At 33.2% G+C, this 19,835-nt stretch overlaps 1 long non-coding RNA gene and 1 pseudogene across 1 annotated transcript in view; both read left to right on the top strand.

The window, feature by feature from the left end:
• LOC145295861 (uncharacterized) overlaps nucleotides 1-19,835 on the top strand; it is a 255,099-nt gene that overhangs the window by 130,818 nt on the left and 104,446 nt on the right. The gene's annotated exons all lie outside the window — the stretch shown is intronic.
• On the top strand, nucleotides 4,729-4,854 carry LOC145296457 (U2 spliceosomal RNA; annotated as a pseudogene).

Here is a 19,835-nt window from a genome sequence, read left to right as displayed (position 1 = left end):
ATTTGATGCGGCTCTTCATAAACTCCTCCACCCAGGGAAGGTGCACATCAAGTTGGGGTTATCCACCGTCCCTGAAGCTGTCACCATGGAATTGGCAAACTTTTTGTGAATTTAAATCAGATCACCTTCCTACACCCCCATCCCCTCAGCCAATCCTGATGAAATTTTGCATGATAACATAGGCAAAAAATTATTTAAGCAATAGTTGCTCTTACAACATCCACTTCCTGCAAGGGTGACTGAAAAACAGGTAACCAAACGTACAGCAAAGTCCGCGGGAAGAGTGGGTATCTTTGCTAGTATATATTATTTTGCAACTTTTAAATAAATAAAGCTTACTACCATTTTTTAAACGGAGGTTGTGACAGCTTCATTAAATCATTGTAAATAAATTAATTTAAAAATAAAGTATACAAATCAACTTTAAATAATATTCCTAAATAGAAATATTTTTAAAATGCTGTTTCTATAAACCGTAAATATAGAGGCAATTATTAAGATATATTTTCGTTAATTTAATATGAAAATAAAATCTGTAATGTAGATTTCCTACATATTAAATAAATAGAATTATACTACTGATGTAATGAAAATGTTATAAAGTTCGTTTTCAGAATTTAAAATTTATTTGTCAAACAGACAAGCTTTTGTAAATATTAATGGAATTGTGAACTAAAAAGCAAGCGAACAACTATACAGACAAGAATAGGACTTTATTATAATAGATTGACATAAAACCCACATATGGTAATCGTTCTTATTCTTAAATCTATCTATCCAATTTAGGTTTCATTTCCCGAGTAATTAACCTACATATTATCTCGCTTTCTTATACATTAAACACCACTCACTCTTCTGGTTCACCATACAACGCGACATAATTAGTTTCTTAATAGTGCGGATTCATTTTCAGAAAAAAAAACATAGCCCTTAATCTGTTTCTGGGGGGAAAAATAAATTATAAAAATTATGAGACCCCTCCCCCCCCAAACTAGGGTGATAAACATAGACTAAGAAAACGACGAAAAATATATCATAAACATTAAATTTACTCAGAGTTATGTGTAATAAGCAAAACAACTTGCAATCGTTTTTTCGTAAAAACAATTAAATAAAGAAAAATATAATAAAAAACAAACCAAATGTCATAACTACTTTTTAGCCGGAAGTAGATATGTTTGGATAGACGCTATTTGTTTGTTTTATTTCATTTTGCAAAATATCCACCAAAATTGCTTCTCTTGCATTTCAACAGAATAAAAAAACATAAAAACCAAACCCTACACAGTTACAAAAAGAACTAAAACTTACGCGGTTACAAAAAATAACTAAAACTTACACAGTTACAAAAAATGACTAAAACTTACACAGTTACAAAAAATAACTAAAACTTTCACAGTTACAAAAAAATAACTAAAACTTACACAGTTACAAAAAATAACTAAAACTTACACAGTTACAAAAAAATAACTAAAACTTACACAGTTACAAAAAATGACTAAAACTTACACAGTTACAAAAAATGACTAAAACTTACACAGTTAAAAAAAATAACTAAAACTTACACAGTTACAAAAAATAACTAAAACTTACACAGTTACAAAAAATAACTAAAACTTTCACAGTTACAAAAAATAACTAAAACTTTCACAGTTACAAAAAATAACTAAAACTTACACAGTTACAAAAAATAACTAAAACTTACACAGTTACAAAAAATAACTAAAACTTACGCAGTTACAAAAAATAACTAAAACTTACGCAGTTACAAAAAATAAAAAACAACTAAAAATTATGCTGTTAAAAAAATAACTAAAACTTACGCGGTTACAAAAAATAACTAAAACTTACGCAGTTACAAAAAATAACTAAAACTTACGCAGTTACAAAAAATAACTAAAACTTACGCAGTTACAAAAAATAAAAAACAACTAAAAATTATGCTGTTATAAAAATAACTAAAACTTACACAGTTACAAAAAATAACTAAAACTTACACAGTTACAAAAAAATAACTAAAACTTACACAGTTACAAAAAATGACTAAAACGTACACAGTTACAAAAAATAACTAAAACTTACACAGTTACAAAAAATAACTAAAACTTACACAGTTACAAAAAATAACTAAAACTTACGCAGTTACAAAAAATAACTAAAACTTACGCAGTTACAAAAAATAAAAAACAACTAAAAATTATGCTGTTATAAAAATAACTAAAACTTACACAGTTACAAAAAATAACTAAAACTTACGCAGTTACAAAAAATAAAAAACAACTAAAAATTATGCTGTTATAAAAATAACTAAAACTTACACAGTTACAAAAAATAACTAAAACTTACACAGTTACAAAAAAATAACTAAAACTTACACAGTTACAAAAAATGACTAAAACGTACACAGTTACAAAAAATGACTAAAACTTACACAGTTACAAAAAATAACTAAAACTTACACAGTTACAAAAAATAACTAAAACTTACACAGTTACAAAAAAATAACTAAAACTTTCACAGTTACAAAAAATAACTAAAACTTTCACAGTTACAAAAAATAACTAAAACTTTCACAGTTACAAAAAATAACTAAAACTTACACAGTTACAAAAAATAACTAAAACTTACACAGTTACAAAAAATAACTAAAACTTACGCAGTTACAAAAAATAACTAAAACTTACGCAGTTACAAAAAATAAAAAACAACTAAAAATTATGCTGTTATAAAAATAACTAAAACTTACGCGGTTACAAAAAATAACTAAAACTTACGCAGTTACAAAAAATAAAAAACAACTAAAAATTATGCTGTTATAAAAATAACTAAAACTTACACAGTTACAAAAAATAACTAAAACTTACGCAGTTACAAAAAATAAAAAAACAACTAAAAATTATGCTGTTATAAAAATAACTAAAACTTACGCGGTTACAAAAAATAACTAAAACTTACACAGTTACAAAAAATAACTAAAACTTACACAGTTACAAAAAAATAACTAAAACTTACGCGGTTACAAAAAATAAAAAACAACTAAAAATTATGCTGTTATAAAAATAACTAAAACTTACGCATTCTTGTTTTTTACAAAAGAGTCACCACTTATCAAGGGCCCAGAGGCGATTCGAGGATAAGTATTAATTGGTATACATAAGAAGTGGAAATTTTATAAATTTGATTACTTAGGGTGATGGTTCATCAAGAACTTGTTTACGTTGGACTTGAAGACAAATTGTAGTCAGCTGGAAAGCAGGCAAACAGAAGAGAGTTCCACAGGCGTGCAGTTTTAAGAAAGAAGCATTGTTCATGGAATCTACGTTTAGGTTTAGGCGCAAATAAAGAGCGTGGGAAATTATTGATAGTGCTTTTGGCTAGACGAGTATTTTTCGTGAAAGTTGACGAGGGGGGACCATAGATTGAAGCTCAGACGATAAAAAATAACGGTAAAGTAGAGACAGGCTCGCAACATCTCTTCTGTGGGAAAGAGGTGGCTGAGAAGAGAAAAGGGCATCACCAATTAAGCTACGAAGTCTATTTTGAACTCTGTCAAGGCCGAATAAGCTGCTTCTAGCAGCTCTTGGCCAGATGTGACAACAGTACTCCATCATTCGCCGTACCTGTCTTTTATATAGGTAGAGAATTGCATCAGGAGTGAGATATCAACTGGAGCGGTAGACAAAAATAACTAACAATTACACAGTTAAAAGAATAACTAACAATTATGCAGTTACAAAAATAACTAACAATTATGCAGTTACAAAAATAACTATCAATTATGCTGTTACAAAAATAATTAAAGCTTACACAGTTACAAAAATAAATAAAACTTACGCAGTTACAAAATAACTAAAAATTACGCAGTTACAAAAAAAACAAACTATTATGGTGAGATATGTAATCACTACCGGACCATTTTAAATAAGGAATCGTGTACCCGGTCATCGGATATACGAGAAGAGACCCTCCCCTGCACTGAACATGAAAAACACTACATATTGTCGCTCTGTAAATACGTAAATAAACTTCCCTGTTTTATTTAAACCTACAGTACACATTTATTCCTTTATTTCCTTCACAGAACCCTGTTTCTTGATTATCACTATATTATTGGCACCACAGTATATATCAATTGACGAGAAAGATGAGATACGAACTCAGTAAATTTATTTATTAAAATAAAAAGGCACATAGTGTCCACGATAATTTTGCAAATTTTTAGTAGCGTGGAAGCGACTCTATAAGTCACTCCGTCGGTCCGTCGGTCGGTCTGTTCGTAACACTTTTGTGCTTGGCCTTTTTGGTTAAGATCAAAGGTCTGTTGTTAATAGATGCTGTTCTTAGCTTTTTAAGTTTTTCTTGACCTTTTAGCCAAGACCAAAGTGTAGTATCTGTTCCGGCAGATACTGCAAACAAAGACCATATGTGGGGGCAGCCCCACATATAAGACCTTGGTCAATGTAGGGGCAACTCTTCATACCAATTGTCATTATCCAGCTCCCCCTACTACCCGGGGAGCTGGTCCCCATTTCCCCTTCATTCCTCACATTAAAAATCGGCTTTGTACCTAATTGGCTCGGTGGGGGAGCAAATAAATACCAACCCTTCATACCAATTGTCAATATCCAGTTGCCCTACTCCTCGGGGAGTTGGTCCCCATTTCTCCTTCACTCCTCACATTAAAAATTACCCTTGTGCCCAATTTTCTCGGTGGGGGAGCAAATAAATACCTTTTTCTTGGCCTTTTGGCCAAGATCAAAGTGTAGTATCAGTTCTTACTACATGCTGTACTTATGTTTGTAACTTTAGGGGATCACTTTTCTGTATTAATTTAATGTAAAATGATCACCCACTTTGCAACCAGTCAGTCTTAAAGCTATTCAAGTCATTCTCCAGATCATTCAAGTTGTTTTTGAAGGATTCCAGTTATTTTTAAGCATTCAAGTCATTCTTAAGATCATTCAATTCATCCTTAAGTTCATTAAAGTCATTCTAAGTCATTTACTTTTTATTTATTTAAGTCATTTCAGCCCATTTTCAGTCATTTTAGTTTATCTTTAAGAATTTCATGTCAATCCTACATTCACGCATTCATTCGTTACATGAGAGCACGCGACTAATGGCTATCGACCTTGTTTTCTCTCAAAGTTTACATCCAGTTAAAGAGAAAACTTTATAGAAAGAGAAAGGCTGATGGCTGCCACCAATTTGCGCAAGTAAAAAGAATTTTTATTTTCTTATTGACGAGTTAAACATCGTTGTTTTTCTTTGATCTTCGGAAAAGTTGAGGTCGTAACGCATGAAAATTGTTTGAATTTTCTTTACGAGGAATTTCAAACAATTTCTTTACGAGAAAATTCAAACAATTTTCATCTCGTTTTACAAATTTGTTTTTGAAAAGCGATCAGGACGTGTTTTCTTTTGGTTAATACTATAAAAACGTACAAAATGTACTGTGGGAACTTTTTTCTTTAATAAATAAAATACTGAAAAAAGAAGTTTATGTGTATTTGAAAAGACGAAAAGAATCTCTTGAAATTTGTAAAGTGTGGATATTTTGTACGGTGAATTTTTCTGAACATTTTTCAGCGTTGACAATTTTTTCGTAATGAAATCTGTGAAAGTGAACACCATGTTTTTGAATAACATTTTGTGTGTACGTTGACTTAATAAAAAATGGCTTCGGAACAAATAGCAGCGTTGACGAAAACCTTAATTGAGAGTTTTATCGCTCAGTAATTTGCCCAAATTGACTTCCAAAAACAGATGTTGGTTCAGCAGGAGCGTTTTGAAACACTTGTTATACATCAAACTGCATATTTTGTGAAACTGTTTTGTCACAAAAAATCTAATGATAGTGCGTCTAGATTTTTTCGGCAGAGGGCATAGCTAACTCATTAGCTGATATCAAATACAACCCAGAACGAAGTGACAATTTTCCCGCCTATCATTGTAGGTCCGAGACGATCTTTACAAAAAGATGTGGAAAATGGTTTGACGAAGAAAAAAAATCATACTCCTACTTCAAAAATTGTGTACGGAGGAAAATACAAAATTTATAAAATTTGATTTTACCAAATGAACTGGAAAATATTTATTTTTCGGAAACTGTTGAAATTTTGTACTCTATCTTTGGTGAAAGAGACCTCCTTTTTCATATAAGATATAAGTTTTAAACATGCAAAAAAAAAGAAAAAGAAAAATGAAACTGATGATATTGTCACATATGCAGGTAAAGTAATTTTTAAATTAAAAGATCTATCAGTTGACATGTTTAAGTGCTACATATTTGTCCAGCACAAAAGGACAAGGATTTGACGTCAAGAATTTTGTCAATTATGGAGCAAGATCCAGAAATGAACTTGCAAAAAGTGACAGAAGAATGTCAGAAGTTGATAAATATGAAAAGGACAGAGGGAAAAGTTACATCCCAGGCCCAAATAGTGAAACAAAAAACATTTTCAAGAACAAAGGGAAAAAGTTTTGAATGATGGAGCTGTTGCTCTTTTAAAGACCAATCTTGTGCCAAATGTGGTTTAGTCGGACAACGAGCTTTCCAGTGCCGAACTAACCAAATTAAACAAAGACAAAAATTTAAGTCTAAAGATAACCCTTATCCCTGAGTGGCTTCCGGGCCTTGATAAATGGTGATCACTGTGTAAAAAAAATGTGTTGTCAAAAGAAGAAGTGAGACAAGGAAATGAATGAAAATTTGTCAATACCAAAATAAATGGTCACATAGCGAAAATACAGGTAGCGATATTTCGATTATCGACAAAGTAACCTGGAAGAGAATTGTGTGTCCAAAACTAAAAACTAAAAAAAAAAAAAACGTGTAAAATTGCCAAAGGAGTATCTGGCAAGAGATAAAAATTCAAGGGGGAGTTTAATTGCTGTGTATCCGTTGGATCGAAAAGCTTTCTTCAAAAGTGTTAGTTGTTCCAGGTATAAATTCTTGCCTCTTCGGAATTGATTGGGTCATTTTCTTCGATTCATGGGACCTACCAATAAATTTATGTTGTAACAGTGTTAGTGGATCTGAAAAGAAAAATTCCAACCAAAATGAGAATTTTCTTACTGTCTTAAAAAGTGAATTTTTCAGGGGGATTTCTGATCGGTTAGGCATGTGTACTAAGACCAAATTGGATTTTGAAAAACATGTTTTTAAGTCAAAAAGAAACGTGCCTTTTTCCTCAAAAGAAGACATTGAAATTGAACAGCAAAGACTAAAGGAAAATGGTGTAATCGAAAAAAAAGACTATTTTGAGTGGGCAATCCCCAATGTGTATGTTAAAAAGAAAAATAAGAAGATTCGGATATGTGCCGATTTTTTTACGGGCCTTTATGACTGTCTGATGGATCATAGTTATCCACTCCCATCCCCTGAAGAAATTTTTACAAAGCTGAATTGAGGGAAATTTTCTCTGAGGCTTACCTTCAGGTAAAATTCAGTGAAGAATGTTCAAAATATTTGTGTATTAATACCCATTTAGGACTCTTTAGACTCAAGAGGCTCGCTTTTTGTTTGAAAGTAGCTCCAGCGTTATTTCAGCAAATAATGGACACAATGCTTGCCGATTAAGGTTTTGCAATCGCATATTTGGATGAGGTTTTTGTAAAGAGTAGAAATGTGCAGGAACATAAGGAGCACATCTGAGCAGTTTTTCAAAGAATTGAGAAATTTGGCTTAAAATTGAGAGCAAAACATGTGAATTTTTCTTAAAACAGATAAAATATCCTGGTCAAATCATTGACAGCCAAGTCAAAAGACCAAATCCTCAGAGAACAGAAGCGATTAAGAAGATTCCAACACCTAAAAATGTTGCCCAGTTACGATCTTTTTTGGTTTAGCACAATATTAGGCTATTTATATCTAAAAAATGCACACGTTGAGAACAGCATTGAACGAATTGTTTAAAAAAGACAAAAGTGGGTTTGGTCAAAGGAGTGCCAAAGTGCATTTGTAAAGATTAAGCTTCTACTATCTGATTTAGCACTGCCACTCTTGATCCAGAAAATCAATTGATTGTGGCGTCAGATCCAAGTACCTACGGAATAGAAGCAGTACTTCTCCATAGACTTGAAGACGGATCAACGAAGCCAATGCATCCAGATCACTTTTGCCAGCAGAAAGAAACTATTCTCAAATTGAAAAAGAAAGTTTAACAATTATTTATACAATTAAAAGATTTATTCATGACAGGGTTTTTGCATTGTAGGCTGACCACAAGCTCTTGTTGACTATTTTCGGCTCTAAAAATGCATACCCACTCACGTTGCAAACAGACTTCAACGATAGAGCATAATTCTGTTGAGCTATAATTTTAAAATGGAGTAAATTTCATCCAAAAATATCGGACATGCAGATGGACTTTCAAGACTGATTCGAAAGTGTGCAGAACCTTTAGAGAACACAGTGATAGCTGCATTGAGAGAGAAAAAAGAACTCCCCGTGTGCAACAGAATTCGAGAGTTACCAGTGACTCTAGATGACATCAATAAGGCAGCAGAAACAAATGAATTTATTGTAAAAACGAGAAAAAAGGTGCACTTAAATGAAAAGTCAAAGAAAGATTAAAAAATTTCACCTTTTTCTATTTGTTCGCAGAATTTCGATAGCGGTCATCCAGGCATGTCCGTAATGAAGGCCTTACTGTGCGGATATACGTATTGGCTCAATATGGACCGGAATATCGAAAATATTGTAAGAGTGTGTCAAGGGTGTTAGATAGCAGCAAATACGTCACCAGTACAAATACAACCGTGGCGGAAGACAGATACACTGTGGACTCGGTTACATATTGACTACGCAGGTCCGCTGGACGGGCATTATTTTTTGTGGTTGTCGACAGTTTCAGAAAATGGCCGGAAGTGTTTAAGTGTAAACATTCGACAACGATGAGTAATATAGATGCACTAAGACTTCTCTTTAGACGTTTTGGAGTGCCTAAAACTATTGTCAGCGACAACGGCACCCAATTTACCAGCAAAAACTTTGAAGCATTCTACCAAGCCCTATCCAATTAACATTTAACAACGACAATATACCATCCAAAGTCAAACGGCCCCACAGAGAGATTTGTTGACACGTTCACAGGAGCTTTGAAGAAAAACCAAGGCGTGAATACTGATCAGAAGTATATTGAAACGTTTTTTTATCTGTGTACAGGATCACTCCTAACCCAAACACGAATGCCAGTTTGTCACCAGCTGAACTAATGTTCGCACGGAAATTCAGATCCGTATTTGATAGGATTTTACCAAGTGCAACTTAGGCAACAGCAACGAGAGAAAATCTTTCGACAAGGTTCTACAAACCTGGTGATAAAATACTCTTCTTGAATTATAGGACTGGGAAAAGCTCTTGGGAAGAGGGGATTATTATGATAAGAATTTGACACATGCTACATTCTGTAAGAAGTAGAAAATTTGACTGTCGCGGGCATATAAAGCAGCTGAGACCTCGATACACTGATGACTACAAGCAGGCAAAAGTTAATGAACTGCCCTGGGAGGTATTTTAATATTTCTCTACCCATAGCACAACCTACTCTGAGAATGGTATCTCTTATTCCAGATACGAGAGTACTAGTTTCACCTCTTCAAACGGTGTTGAGGAGAAAAGGTACAAGAGTGAAAAGAAAAGTTAACCGGCTGAGCCCCAGGCATAGCAACAAAAGGTATCGAGCAAAATTCTCCAAAGAGAAATTTGCTTAGGGGAGATGTCTGCCCCTGACTAGAGAAACCAGACGATCAGGCCTATATATGCTTTAGACTAAATATGCAACATAATATTAACTACTTGTATTTTCTCTACCGTTTCCCCTCAACCCAGGACTTTACCCTAATAAACAAAGTCTCTGATAGCATAGATATAGCACTCTCCCTCTATACTAGCGCACAGGTACATGCATTTGGTAATTTCAATGTCCATCATAGTAACTGGCTTGGATTCTCTACTTACACAGATGCAGCTGGTAGCACAACACATAGCTTCTCTATATCTCATTCCCTATAACAGACAGTTACATTTCTGACACGTTTCCCAGACCAGCAAGATGAACATGCCTCACTTCTAGATCTATTTCTGATCACAGTGCCCGATGATTGTATAACGCATGTCCACAGATCACTCGGGAATGATGATCATACTGTGATAATGAAATAAATCGCCCTAAATTCTCGCCCTAAAACTGAAGAACCACTACTCAAAACAACGAGGTATTACAAAAAGATTGACAGGAAAGCCATCAGGAATCTCATCAAAGATGAGCCATGCGGAAATACCTTTTCTCTTCGAGCTTAACAGTGCGCAAATGAGACTACTGAATGGTTCAAAATTGCAATTGAAGCACATGTTCCCATACGGAAATTCTATAGCAAGCCCCACCCTCCCGAACTTATTTACTTGTACTTGTGCAGCTGCCATTGCTCAAAGGCAGTATGCGTAACATAGATTCAACCGACATAAGTTCAGTTCAAACAGACAAAATATATAGAAGCTAGAAGTATCTGTAAGAGAGAAATAGCGACAGCTAAGACAGATTACACTGAAGCCACCAGAAAACATATCGAAGCACAGAAATTAGAAACTCGTGATTTTTTTTAAATCTACAAAAGTGTAGTAAATAATGGGCAGTCAACGATTCCCCCACTATCAACTCATCATGAAGTTGTTTTCACGGCAACCGAGAAGGCTAACCTGCTTGCCAGTCGGTTTGCCTCAAACTCCACATTGGATCCGGCACACCACTCCCTCCCTGACTTTCCTTTGCGGACAGACGCCACTCTAGATGATTTGAAAATGTACATGGTATCATAAAAAAACATAGACATCTCAAAAGCATGTGGACCCGATCTCATCCCGGCTGTGTTATTAAAAAAAATGCTCTGCCGAAGTAGCTCTAGTTCTCTCCAAAATTTTCAACAAATGCCTTAACGAATCTTGCTTTCCTGACTGCTGGAAAACCGCTTCTGTGGTACCAGTTTTCAAGAATTCTGGCGAAAGACCCATTAAATTATCGCCCCATTAGCTTTCTCCCGTTTTTCGCAAAAATATTTGAGTCCTTAATTAATCAAGCTCTAATCCATCACCTTACCGCTGCTAAACTTCTGACCGAGAATCAATATGGATTTAGGAAAGCCCGTTCCACAGTAAATATCCTTATTGTAATCTGTGAACGTATATACCGTTCACTGGACAAAACATGGGAGGGTAGAGCGGTAGCCCTCGATATATTCAAGGTTTTTGACAGTATGGCACGATGGTCTTCTAAAAAAATTAGATCATATGGTATCACTGGCAGAATACATAATGTAATTAAGCCCCTCTTAAACAAAAGAAAAATCCAGGTTGTCCCTGACATTCGTACATCTAAACAATATGATATAAATGCGGGAGTACTTCAGTGGTCTATCCTTGGACCTTATATTCATAAATGACATCGCTGATAAAATTGTTTCTGAGATGGGTATATTTGCTGATGGCACAACTCTCTATAACAGATGAGGGGAAAACAAATGAACACATATCAAAGGAAATGGTAGAAACACTAGACGATGACCTCCAATCTGTATTGGAATTGGGGACAAAAATGGATGGTCACATTCAATGCTGTCAAGACTAAGCTTGTTTCCTTCAATAATTACAAGAAACTTTCTCTATCACCAATAGCAATGGCCAAGAACACATTATCCGAAATTACTTTCTTTAAACTCCTCGGCCTAACGTTTACATGTACTGGAATAGATATATGTACTGGAATAGATACATTTAGAGCATTACCAAGGCTGCTGCGAAGAAGGTGGGCTCTCTCTACCGTGCTAGAAAACTACTTACGCCTGAAATATTTTGTACTTCTATAAGACCACCATTCGCCCATTATGCAGTACTGTTGTCACATTTGGGCTGGTGCATCTGCCACGTCTCTCACTCCTGGACAGAGTTCAAAAGAGAGGCGCCAACCTGATAGGTCCTAAACTGTCATCTAGTTTAGCCTCTCTCCCATCGACGAAATCTTGCATCCCTCTGCCTGTTCTACAAATACTTTAATGGTGAATTCTCTGACGCATCACAAGCACTTGACTCCCTCGACGTGAATACCCCCAACCAACCCGACAAACAGCTAAATCCCACCCCTTCACAGTAGTGATCTCTAAGTGTAAGAAAGATTTCTACTTCAATAGTTTCTTCCTCAGAACTGCTAGACTTTGGAACTTCCTTCCGATATTCTGCTTTCCCAACTGTACTGATATGCAGAAGTTCAAGTGTAATGTGAACAGACATCTTGCTACTCATCTCCCTTCATAATATCTCTGCAACTTATGTCCCGATAGTAGCCCCCTACTTCAGAGTGGCACTGTGCCTTGTTTGTAGTGAAAATTGAATAATAATAATAATAATAATAATAATAATAATAATAATAAAAAAAAAATGCTATAATGAAATATGTAATCACCAACGGAACATTTTAAATAAGGAACTGTGTAACCGGATATACGAGAAGAGACACTCCCCTGCACTGAACATGAAAAACATTACATATTGTCCCTCTGCAAATACGTTAATAAACTTCCCTTATGTATTTTAATATACTGTACATTTTTATTCCTTTATTTCCTTCACGAAACCTTGTTTCTTGATTATCCCTATATTATCGCCATCATAGGATATATCAATAACTAAAACTTACGAAGTTACAAAAATAACTTAAACTTACACAGTTACAAGAATTACTCAAACTTACTCAATTACAAAAATTACTCAAACTTACGCAGTTACAAAAATAACTGAGACTTACAGGTACAAAAATAACTTAAACTTACACAGTTACAAAAATAACTAAAACTTACACAGTTACAAGAATTACTCAAACTTACTCAATTACAAAAATTACTCAAACTTACGCAGTTACAAAAATAACTGAGACTTACAGGTACAAAAATAACAAAACATTACGCAGTTACAAAATAACTAAAACTTACAGTTACAAAAATAGCTAAAACTTACAGTTACATAGATTAATAAAACTTACGCAGTTACAGAAATAACTAAAACTTACAGTTACAAAAATAACTAAAACTTACAGTTACATAGATTAATAAAACTTACGCAGTTACAAAATAACTAAAACTTACAGTTACAAAAATAACTAAAACTTACAGTTACATAGATTAATAAAACTTCCGCAGTTACAGAAATAACTAAAACTTACAGTTACAAAAATAACTAAAACTTACAGTTACAAAAATAACTAAAACGTACAGTTACAAAAATAACTAAAACTTACAGTTACAAAAATAACTAAAACTTACAGTTACAAAAATAACTAAAACTTACAGTTACAAAAATTACTAAAACTTACAGTTACAAAAATAACTAAAACTTACAGTTACAAAAATTACTAAAACTTACACAGTTACAGAAATGATTAAAACTTTCGCTGTTACAAAAATAACTAAAACTTATTAAGTTACAAAATCTATCTAAAACTCGCAGTTTCAAAAATAATTAAAACGTAAGCTTTGTTTATGAAATTGGCGTTTAGAGTTTGGCACGGATAGAGAGTTTTTATCCAGTGATTTTGGCAATGGATTTGATGCATGTGTTCCATTTTTGACCGGGAGTAAAAGTCAGTCCCAGAAGCTTATATGTAAACAAAATAAATAATTCTTTGCATCGTTATTAGTGGAAATAATTATTTGCTTGGATGAAATTAGATGAAGTAAGTATGACTTACGTTTTTTGGCACTATTAGAACTTACAGGAGTGTATATTTAGGAAAAAAACTCTTGTATTTTGTTATATCCATAGCAATGAATATTTTAGTATACTTCTTTGTAGTAAAACTTTATGTTAATTAGCTTAAATAATATTAATATTTAATTAAAATCATAAGTAAAGTTGGTAAGCAAAATTATAGCATAATTGTATTGCAAAAAAAAAAAAAGATGACTATATTGGAAATATTCCCGCCAGGATGCTTGCATCTGTGCATCTGTGCCTCTGTGTTTTAGTCATGCAAGATCCAAAAATTGCAAATAAGTGGGTATATGTTTTTGGTTTATTCCCAATTGTATGACACGCATGCTGGGATTACAAGATTATGTTACTAAAACAAGAACATATTATTTTGACATGCTTTTAATAACATAAATAGTTATAACAGATGAAACAGCGCAAAATGATTTTCATTGCCGTATAAAATTACTTGTTCTTTTTTAGTTTTATGTGTTTTTTTTTGTATCCCTCTCTTCCCCTGACCATTCTTTTGAAATGTGCGTTGGATGAACTCTGATCGGAATTGTGCGAATTCATAAACTATTATGATATGCAATGTTTTTTTGCTTAGAGTTATATAAGGAGGTGACGATAGCTAAGTGGTTAATGACACGGGCTGACAATCTGGATGCGCCAAGTTAGAATCCAAATAGCTCCACAGAAAAAAATGGTAGTTTTCTTGGCCTTCGGGCTAAGGTATTTGGTATGATGCTACACTTCACCCTTTTTTGTCAGTGGAGAACAAATTCTTCATGACTGAGACAATTTTTATTTTTGTTCCTATCCAGAGTGCTCTTTTTGGGGAGCTGGGTTTTATCCACATTAAAAACCAACCTTGTGTCTAACGCTGCCCTCGTGGGGAGGCAAGTAAATAGGAACATTTACGTGGTCATTGCATATCCGAATCACAGAACACATCACTACTAAGGTCGCGTCTTTTTATAAATACGTAAATCATACACGTAGCCCAAATAAAAATATAATTGTTAAAATACCAGCAACCGAAAGAAATAAACGAAATCTGAAATTAAAAGAATCAATATTGATACAAAAATTTAAACCAAAAATTTTAATAAAGCAGAGATATTTAATATTTTCCTTAAAAAGACACAAGCAGATTAATTACCTTTTCTTGGACGGGTTACGTGTTACTTCCCTCAGATTAAAAAAGATATCAGAATTCTTTCCCTAAAAAATTAATGGAATTTTGAAACATTTGTCTTGTAAACCAACAGATTAACTACTTCCTTTGGATTGAGTTAAAAGAGATACTTCCAAAAATATAATAATAACAGAATTAACCCCTGAACAATTAACGTAATTTTTAAACATTAAAAGATAGCATTTAAACCCAAAATATAGCGGCGTATTTAAATCAAACTTAAAACGGCAACGTAGAGAGTTGACGTATATTTGTTACCTCTTGAAAAGGGGATTGCTCCCGAAAATGTTTTAGGTATATGCCATCTACAGTCAGGTGAATAAATATTTATTGGGAACTATTGCACCCTTGGAATCATTTATCATTATTTATTTATCTATTCCATCGACTGAATAATTCCTGCATTGACAAGCCTTCAAACACACTTTATCTGACACCTCTCATCTTCTTAAAAACATTGAGATTAACCTCATTAATGACAAGCCAATCTTATTCTAATCTTGCCCTTAGAGAGAGAGAGAGAGAGAGAGAGAGAGAAAGAGAGAGAGAGAGAGAGAGAGGGTGGGGACTATATGCGTGTTCATAGTCATATGCTTATTTGCATACTGAATAGCCAATATTATTACAGTCGTTTCCTTTAATATTACTTCTTTCCGCTATATTTTTAAGCGATAGGTAGACTAGAATGCAAAGTCTTACAGCTCAGTTATTATTAGACGTGAAAGAATATATCTAAATACAACGATATCGTTATAATTATTTAAGTCAGATAAGAACACTAGCTATCAAAATAGAATATGGGCCAAAATATGGTCAACACTTACTGTCTGATTTCTTTCTTCGTATGTGCCAAAATTCTGGTAGCAATTGTATCGAGAGAATATATGTTTTTTCAATAATTGACATGAAATAAATATTTGAAAATATGAAATAAAATCTTTTGGAAATCGTGACGTAGCTTCGTCTAAAGACACACGCAGCATCTCCATTTTAGTAAAATAAATATTTCATCTAAATAATAAAGAAATACGGCGAATAAAGAAAAAAACAAACAATTACTCACTTGAAAAGACTTTAGCTTAGCATTTCTCCTGTTTGCCCTGAAGAGAGAAATATAAAAATAATTGTTTACATTTTAATAAACTTTGAAAATGTAGAAAGAAACAAATGACGAATAGAAAATATCGATTACAAAAATAAGTCAAAATCCTTATGTTTAACTACCTCACGAGAGAGAGAGAGAGAGAGAGAGAGAGAGAGAGAGAGGGAGAGAAGAGAGAGAGATAGAGGGAGAGAAGAGAGAGAGAGAGATGAGAGTAAATTCACTGTGACGTTAAGGTAACTTAATATAATTTATATATAAAAATCATAAATTAATTTTAGAAACCACAATGCATTTAATACACGAAATAACCCTTATCCCTGAGTGGCCTTCGGGCATGATAAGTGGTGACCCCATGTAAAAAAAAGCATAGACTTTAGAATATTAGCATATAACTGAATATCTTAATGAATAAGATATTTACCTGAAAACATCAAGTTTGTTGTTTAAATAAATTATCCTTTGTAAGTTTCTAATTGCAATTATTGGTATGCATACATAGAAAATGACAATATAAAGGTATTCTTAAAGTTGTTCTTATAATTTAGTTGGTAATAAGGTCAATCGCAGACATGTAGGTTTTACTTTCATGACCGAAGTATTTAAGTAAAAAAATTTGAAGAGCTACGACGGGAGTGGTTTCATTAAAACGAGACAACTTTCGTGTTTCGAAATACATTTTTCTCTGCTTCTGACACATGACAGGTGTCGGTTTCTCAGAGTTTCACACCATCAATATCCACAACAAAGAGATAGCACTTTCAGGTCATGGATGTATGAGGTCAGTCAACATGACAATACAATTTGCAATCGTCTCTGATTCATTAAAGAGGAATAAAGAATAGGAGGCATTACTTTTTGAAAGCCTCTTGTACAAAGTCGAGACATTTATTTCAATACATATTATCTATTTATAACTGATGTATTGTTTTATATCATTCTAATGCATTGCACTTATTGTCAGTTAATCTTGAATTAATTAAATCATCTCCTTACTATAATATTGCATATGATGTTATCACATACTTAAATCCGATGCAATTATGGACAATCTTGCTAGTATATATATATATATATATATATATATATATATATATGTGTGTGTGTGTGTGTGTGTGTGTGTGTATAATGTGTGTGTGTGCATGTGTAATGAACTCTTACGTCAAGTTTAATTATCAGTTCGGATATTTATGTTAGAAATGACATTTATACTAGCGAGTGCAAATAAGACCAGAAATCGGACATGAGTGATGACTGTCGAAGTTGGTTGGTGCTTTTGCGGCACGTATCTTGGTCCTTATTTGTTCTTCTCTCAATCTGTTAATACGGTTTGCTTAAAAAGTTTTGTTTTTCCCCTGACACATACGCTTCTATTTGTTCCTATCAAATATCAAGTCTTCAAAATATTTAATTGGAATATTGAGGTCTTAAAGAATGTACTAAAGCTTGTCCTTGCATCAAAGCCAAAGTCTGCCAGTTCTTTTGTTTATTGCTTTTAAGCTAACCATACATCAGAAATTCAGTAAATATTCATCACTCATTCTGACGATATGACCATCTTAGCTGTGACTGGATAAAGAATGTTCCAATTACCTCAATTTTTGCATTTCAAAAGTTCATAATTTGATTCCTTATCTTCAAGTGTGTATCCACGTATACACCGAAGGCATCGTTATTGAATACGGCAAGTTGATTTATCTGTAACCAGTGGAGGGTCCAAGTTTCATATCCAAACAAAAGCATTGAGAGAACTACAGCTTTATAAACCTGGGTGTTTGTGTCTAATCTGATACCTCTATCATTCCACAGCGGAGATTCCCAAAAGCATTAGATGTCTTGGCTATCCAGTTGATAATTTCATCATCCAGCAATGTATGGGAGTCCACTGTACTCCCCAAATGTGTGAACGATTTGATAGACTTAAGACTTTTGTTATTTACTGTTATGGAAACACTTGAAACATGAGTTTTCTTGAGGCTTTTGACTTTTAGTGTATGAGGAGGCACAACTTCAGTATTCTTTATGCTGATTGTAAGTTCAAAAGCCTTACAAGCCTTTGCGAAAAGATTCATTAGTTTCTAAGCATTTTCCAGAGATGTTGCAACGAGGGCAGCGTTATCTACTAATAAGAGATCCCAAATGATACTCGATCGAACTTTGGTTGTAACTTAATATATATATATATATATATATATATATATATATATATATATATATATATATATTTATAATTAAATAATAATCATTCTTTTATACCTACAGACGCTAATGTCAGTAGGATACAATTCCTGACCGTCGAGAGATTCAGACCCAGCCACGAAGCCACCTTTAACTGTTTGGTAAACCTCTACCTCCGGTCCACAAAACAACTGCCACGAGAATGAAGGGAAATAAGAACTAATAAGATACTAAGATATAAGAACTAATATACGCTCAATTCGAGCGCGGACACTCAATATATATATATATATATATATATATATATATATATATATATATATATATATACATATATATAAGAGCAACTATTATATATATATATATATATATATGTTGGCTCATATGTTGTGCATATGTAAGATTGCTGTGCAGACGCATACACACATACACATAGACAGTTAAACGTGTCAATAAAATATGCAATATAATATGATTATTTTGGAGTTTTAGAAAATAAATGTCGTTGATTTCATTTATATATAATGTACACGTGTATACAATTTCAAACATCAAGCGTCAAAATCTCATACCACCCATCTAATGTTTAATAATAATCGTTAATTTTAGTCATGAAATTCTATTCTGTAAAACGTTTTTGTAATTAAAATAAATCGACTTTTATATATTAAGTTCCGACCAAGTTTTGTTTTTTATTTAAGACTGAAGAAATAAAAAAAAGAATATTTTATTCTATTTAATCGTTAATTTTGTATACTCTTTTTTCGTCTGTACACTTACGTTTTAAATTACAGGTTTATAAAATGTCTTGGATTTCTACGAAAAACTAAAAAAGTAACTGTCACTCCTTGAAGTTTTAATCCAGATGTATTTCTGAAGAAATTATAATCTATGATTGCAAGACACGGAGCATTTGTTGCATGTTGACTCCTTTTGTTCTCCATATTTGCTTTTCTGTGACGTGTGATCTGGCGTCTCAGTTCATCACGGGGCACCACAACGCAGAAAATACCAAAGGTTGCAGACGAATATATACTAGAAAATTATGCATCAACTATTATTTTTTTTTCAGTCATCCAGCAAACAGATTACCTCTTCTCGAAGTCGGTAAGGATTAAATAATTTCAAACGAAAACATTTTGATTAACATATGGAACAAATCATAAAGCACACAAAAAGCTCAGTTTTATTTTCGTTCTAAAACAGACACTCATATCTTTATGTATAACTGTGACTGTCTCTCCATTCGTTTCCTGGCGTTTTTCTATGTGTTCGACTCCAATATTGAGTTTGAACCGTTGATAAAAGATTCAAATTGCAATAAAACTACACTAAAAACACTCAAGACAGACTACATTCGCAATGGTTTATTCACAACAATTGTATTTCGACGGTGTTTGCTAGAGAAAACAAAACTACACAACAAATCCTTCCCAGAGTTAAAATCCGTCCAGAATGCTGTTTAGTCACCTCTGCTAACGAAAAACTCTCAAATGGACGACTGAATTAAACGTCCTGTCTGATCTTTGCATTATTATTTTCAGTATTCACACAAAAAATCGCCCATCCACTGCGGCGTTAATTTTTCCTGCTTTTTTGTACGTAAATTCTAT

Source organism: Euprymna scolopes, chromosome 16 (assembly GCF_053919585.1).
Source record: "Euprymna scolopes isolate OS-2025 chromosome 16, ASM5391958v1, whole genome shotgun sequence".
Lineage (NCBI taxonomy): Eukaryota > Metazoa > Mollusca > Cephalopoda > Sepiida > Sepiolidae > Euprymna > Euprymna scolopes.
Note: the sequence above shows the minus strand (reverse complement) of the source record. Positions and strands in the feature narration are given on the sequence as shown.